Here is a 5,790-nt window from a genome sequence, read left to right on the forward strand (position 1 = left end):
TGTCGAAATTTCTACGGGAGCACGGTTGATTTTGGTGCTGCTCGCTTTCTTAGGCAGAGGGCAGGAAGTCTGGTTGTGGTGGCTGTGTCCATCTTTTCACTAGGCACAGGCCAGGCTACCTGCCCTCTGTCCAATTTTTTTTTTTCTATTATGGTCGTCGATATCCGCGTCGCTATCTGCGTCTATAAATGCGTCTATATACACGTCGCTATCTGCGTCGCCAATAAACCCTTTCTACGCTTATATCGACGCTCTTTGCGATAGTTTCATAAAGACGCATATAGCGACGTTAAGCGTCGCTATATACGTCGATAACACCTTTTTTTGTTGTAGTGTGCCTGCAATTTGAAGTGGGTTGGCCTTGCATCTCATAAGTTAGTAGCCCCTCTTTTGATCATGAGGAGTGCACATTTGTCTTGATGGAATGACCAGTCTTCCAAAATAATATATGATTCACTAGAAATTGTAGTGCGTTCTTACAAAGAAACAATAAAACTCGTTGTATGTTGACAATGAACTAAATCTCCACTAGGTACATGAATCTCCATATCTAGAAGAGAGCCTCCAAGAACCTGATTAGCATGTCCAAAGTTTTGTTTGTCATGGTATTGTGTGATCGAGTGTCGAAAAGGGATCATACATAGGCTAGGTATCACTCCCTATAGAAAAGGACATGTCACCTGTGGGTGGATATCCGGAACCTCTAACTTAAAACTTGTGTAAATGTGCCTCCTCCCTCTACACTTACACAATTTTCGTTCAAAAATTTTATGGTACCCCCTATCTTATATATATATATATATATATATATATATATATATATATATAGGGTTTTGTTATTTTTCAAATGTAAACTTTGTAGGAAGATATGAGATGAATCGTGAGCAAAACAACGTTTAGCTTCTATTAGAGAACAGATGAAATCCATAATTGCCTTTCTAACTTCGTAAAAGAAGAAAGTGAGCAAGCAGTTAATAGATGGACAATGCAGGCACTATACGGTGGTATACGTTGGTACATTATAGAGAGCCCTCTTGCTATGATGAATGAAGCAATGTTATGAGATAACAAGCTTTAGTTTTAGACTGCTTTGAAATCAAAAATGGGTATTTTTTTTAGAGTTAGACTTGGGACTTCGTACCTTCGCAAAATGTTTTGGTGTGTAAATGGATCTAGAAGTTGATGATCACACCCAATGATGCAAAGCCTAAGGACAAGGTTAGGTTGCTTGCCAAATGTTTCAAGTGGAGGCAAGGCACAAATTTTGACAATGTAAGATATTCAATTGCCAAAATGCTTACTCTACAAATGGTTCTTGTTGTAATTACCAAAGAGGACATGGAGTTAATCCAAATGGCGTAAACAAGATAGCATTCTTAGATGGTAATATTCATGAGGACCTTTACATGCAACGAGTAGAGAGTTTTGTTGAGAAAGATGAAGATATGATGGTGTGTGTGCTTGAGAGAAGCCTTCATACTTTGAAGTAGGCACCAATGGAATGGTATGATAAATCTGATGGATTTATGAAGTCTCAAGGTTATAAGTGGAGCAAATTCGATCATTGCCTCTTCATAAATAAAGCCAAAGACTATTGTCTTCTAATTTTGATCCTTATGTGGATGATATGCTCATCACTTGGAAGAATAGTCTCAAGGTAAATGCAATGAATGTGAAAGATTAGAACTTTGACAAGGTAATGTCCATCCTTGCATTTATGTCCAAATTCTACATGCCTTGTATATATGCCCATACTTTGTTTGTGACCAGCAAAGAACCATCTTCATAAAAAGACATGAAAGATAAGAATTGCCTTGTATGTATATCTAAACTTTGTGCCTTGTAAGTATGGCCAAACTCTCCATACCTTGTATATATGTCCATACTTGCTTAAACTCTTTGTGTCTGTGTAAGGATAGATCTTAGATGTCCCTTGGGATTGTTCCTATGACATTAAACTTTATCTTTTCATGGGTGTGTGTGAGTATTTGTGTGTGATTAAATAAGAAAACGAAGATGGAGTAACATTTCTATCACTCAAGTGCAGTAGATTGGTTATCCTAGTTCCCTCTAGAGCATGAGGTATTGAGTTCAAGACTCCTCAGATAGATATTTGTGGTCTCTTTAGGTTGTTTCCACGACTTAAAAAGTTTTATTCTCCCCTCTCTCTCTCTCTCTCTCTCTCTCTCTCTCTCTCTCTCTCTCTCGCGCGGTGTTGGGGTGTAGGCCAGGTGGCCGTGGGAAACCACCCTTGTACACTTAATTTCCCCTATTCAATATAGGGAGAGAAAGAGGAAGAGTTGACAACTCCTTCTCTTTCTTCTCCACTAACCCACACAGTGGCTGCCTGTGCATCTCTCCCTTCCCCATTTCTCTTCTTCCCCTCTCTTGCACACACACCGTACACGCACACGCGCACTCATCAATTGGTATCAGAGCTACGACAGTGATTGGTGCGTGCGACGGTTTCCCGACGATCGACACGGAAGCGATGGAGCTCGTCGGCTATGGCGGAGCTCGGAGCTCGAACCTGAGCTCGGCAGTGGGAGATCTGAAGCGGATCGACAAGATCTTGGACTCCCGCATGCGCAGCCCCTCTCAAGGGGAGGGAGATCTTGGAGATTCTAAGGATTCAAAGCAAGCAAGGAAGAGTCTAGGAAGCTCTGCAGACAGACATTCAAACTTTTTCGTTGTGAGCAAGAATTGCAAGCTTTGGAAGCTCGGGAGCAAAGCAGTAGGACTCAGCAAGAGAAGGGGATCTGAGGGAATTCGAGCACCCGAGCATTGCTTGAGGTGCAAAGCATTGCATCGAATTCAGCTTGGTATAATCAGGCTATCATAAGCCGTGCGCAAAACAAAAGCTGAACAGTAGCTCAAATCGAAGGCTTGAAGGGCATTCAGCAAGTGAATCGAGGCAGCTCAGAGGTCTACTCATGTAGCATTCAAATGCTTGAAGCCTTGACAGCCAGAGCATTCAAGGGGGAAGCATCGGGCAGGGCCAGCATAGAAAGTTATGTAGGAGCCGGTTTTTTTCAAGAAATTGAAGCCATTGGCAGGCAAAACACACACACACACACACACTGTGTGTAGAGAGCTATTGAAGGAAGTCAAATCGGGCAAGATGCGAAGCCGAACAGTAGGCAATTGCGGGATTGCAGTAGCAATTGGGGAGCCACAACAAGGTTGAAAGGGGTCGATCAAGCTGCAGTAGGTGCAAAATTGAAGCAATAGTTGCATTGACAGAATCGGGCAGCAGGTGAATTTGCAAATTTGCCCGAAATCGAATTGCAAGAGCAGCGCGAGCAGAAGTGCTTCGTCATCTCACATCACACACACACAGTGTGTACTGTGCGCCAAGAGTGGTCAGTCGGGAGGAGCCGACAGAGGGCAGCAGAGCTAAGCTCGATAGCTTGAGCTGGGGCGGAATTCGAGCATTGGCAAGCTTGTGGTGTGTTACACACACACACAGTGCATACACACTCCCTTGCGTGTGTATACAAGCAGTGCTACACCCACACACACACACACACACACACACACACACACACACACACTCACTATGTGAGCTTACTCGTCAGCGCTGGCACAGAGTCAGCAATAAGCAATAAAAATCGGTTTTTTTTTTCTTCTTTTGAGCCATAAAACCTTTTGTGTGCAAGGGTACATTCCCACAGAGAGCCCTCGACAAAACCCATTTTGATGCTCCGACCCCCGACTCCTCTCCTCGAGCTCGTGAAAAGGAAGCTTCTCATAAATTTGTAGCTTGTGAGATAGAGAGAGAGAGAGAGAGAGACACATTCTCTCATTGCGCGAAAAGCTTGTGAGATAGAGAGAGTGAGAAAGAGAGCTTGACATCGTGCTTGCGAGCGAGCACCAGCAACCGAGTCCGACAAACTTTGAGAGCAATCTTCACAAATCAAGCAAAATCTGCGATCGATACCGATTCGACTCGGTATTGACCGCTCGAGCATTGGTGTTTTACGGCTACTCGGCTAGCCACTTCCGCCCGACGGTAGAAGACGACATCGGCATCAGTTTTCGACACTGATTCGACGATTTCCTAGCGTTTCTCCTCCACGGCTTCGAGCACCGGCTATTGGCATCATTTTACGACACCATTTCTAGCGCACCATCTCGGCATTACTTATTCATTGCGGCGGATCTCCGACATCCGACCCAGACACTGAGCGTTTCCCCACACGAGCGCGTTCCCGCGATCGACGACCGTGCTTGCGACATGCACGGGTAAGGTACCTCTATCATGGAGGAGTGACACCCGGCATCGGCACCGAGCGCACCGATCACCCTGTACTACACAGTTTACGGATACGACACCTTTGGCGGCTATTCGACTAGCATATTTCTGCCCGGCGGCAGAAATCGGCACATAGAGACACCGACACGTAGGTTACAGGCTATAGGGGGGTTTTTCAGCCCATTCACTCACAGATTCTCCATGTTACCAGACACAGCGCTTTCACGGGTGATTTGGTAGTCATTACGACAGCAGATTCTATGCGGACACATGCGTTGACAGATGCATTTTGTTGTGAGCACACATAGTGCTACTGAGCTCTTTTGAGAGCAGATATCCCTGCAGGGATCACTTTCACTGCATGCAGCAGTTCTTGGCGCCTATTTGAGCGCGATTTTACTCATGTATGTTGAGTTGCGGACACTGCCCATTGTACTACGTGTGGAGCCATTTTTGGCTATTTTGGCATTTTTTCCCGGCCGTTTCTGAGACTCGGACCGGAAGAGCCCTTTCTGAGACTGTGGCTAGTGTATTTGTGTCTGCATCAGCCTTTTTGGAGGGTCGATAGCGTGAGGTTTTCTTTGAGCTGAGGTGTGCTCGAATGTTGAGACACCTTCGGTGATACAGGTAGCTGGAGTTCCCCTTTTCCAGTACCCTCACCATAGGATATGTATCTGGACGGTTATTTATGCTTTTGACGTCGAGTTGGCACTCACATAGCAGTGGTTTTGTGCAACAGATGCCCAGTTAGTGCAGTTGGCACATTTATATACATTTTGAGTTGAGTTTTGACTCCTCATACAAAGGAGACTCTACCGAATTTACTTCCCGCGAGTCGTGCCTTCCATAGTTGGCACTTTTGAGTCTATCTCGGTTGAGATTTTACTCCCGATACAAAGGTTACTCTGCCCAAATTTCTACAACTTCTCGCCATAGTTTGGCACCTCTCAAACCCTCTTATCAGCGATGGCTTCTTCTTCGAAAAAGGAGGAGTATTTCATTCGGAAGTTCGATGGCAGCAACTTCACCATGTGGAAAGAGCGCATGAAAGATGTTTTGATAAACAAAGGCCTCTTAGAACCGTTGAAAGAGCGCGCAGAGGATGATGATTATACACAAGCTCAATGGGAGCTTTTGGATGCAAAAGCCATGGCTACGATACGTCTACATCTAGCCGAGTCAGTCTTCTTCACTATCATAGGGAAGAAAACAACCAAGGAACTTTGGGATAGCTTATGTTCCGCATGGGAGAGCAAAAGTGCATCCAGCAAAGTTTTTCTCATGAAAAAGCTTATGATGCTCAACATGAAAGAAGGTAGCACGGTTTCGAGTCATTTAAATGAGTTCAACTCCTTGTTCAGTCAGCTGACATCTCAGGGCTTTAAGGAGTTTGACGATGAACTCAAGTCTATCTTCTTATTATGCTCTCTACCCAGTTCTCGGATATCTTTTGCACAGCCATTAGCAATTTGGCTCCGAATGGCAAGTTAGAATTCAATGCTGTCACAGATGCGTTGCTCACTGAAGAGATTCGT

Source organism: Adiantum capillus-veneris, chromosome 27 (genome assembly GCF_014529385.1).
Source record: "Adiantum capillus-veneris isolate H3 chromosome 27, ASM1452938v2, whole genome shotgun sequence".
Classification (NCBI taxonomy): Eukaryota; Viridiplantae; Streptophyta; class Polypodiopsida; order Polypodiales; family Pteridaceae; genus Adiantum; species Adiantum capillus-veneris.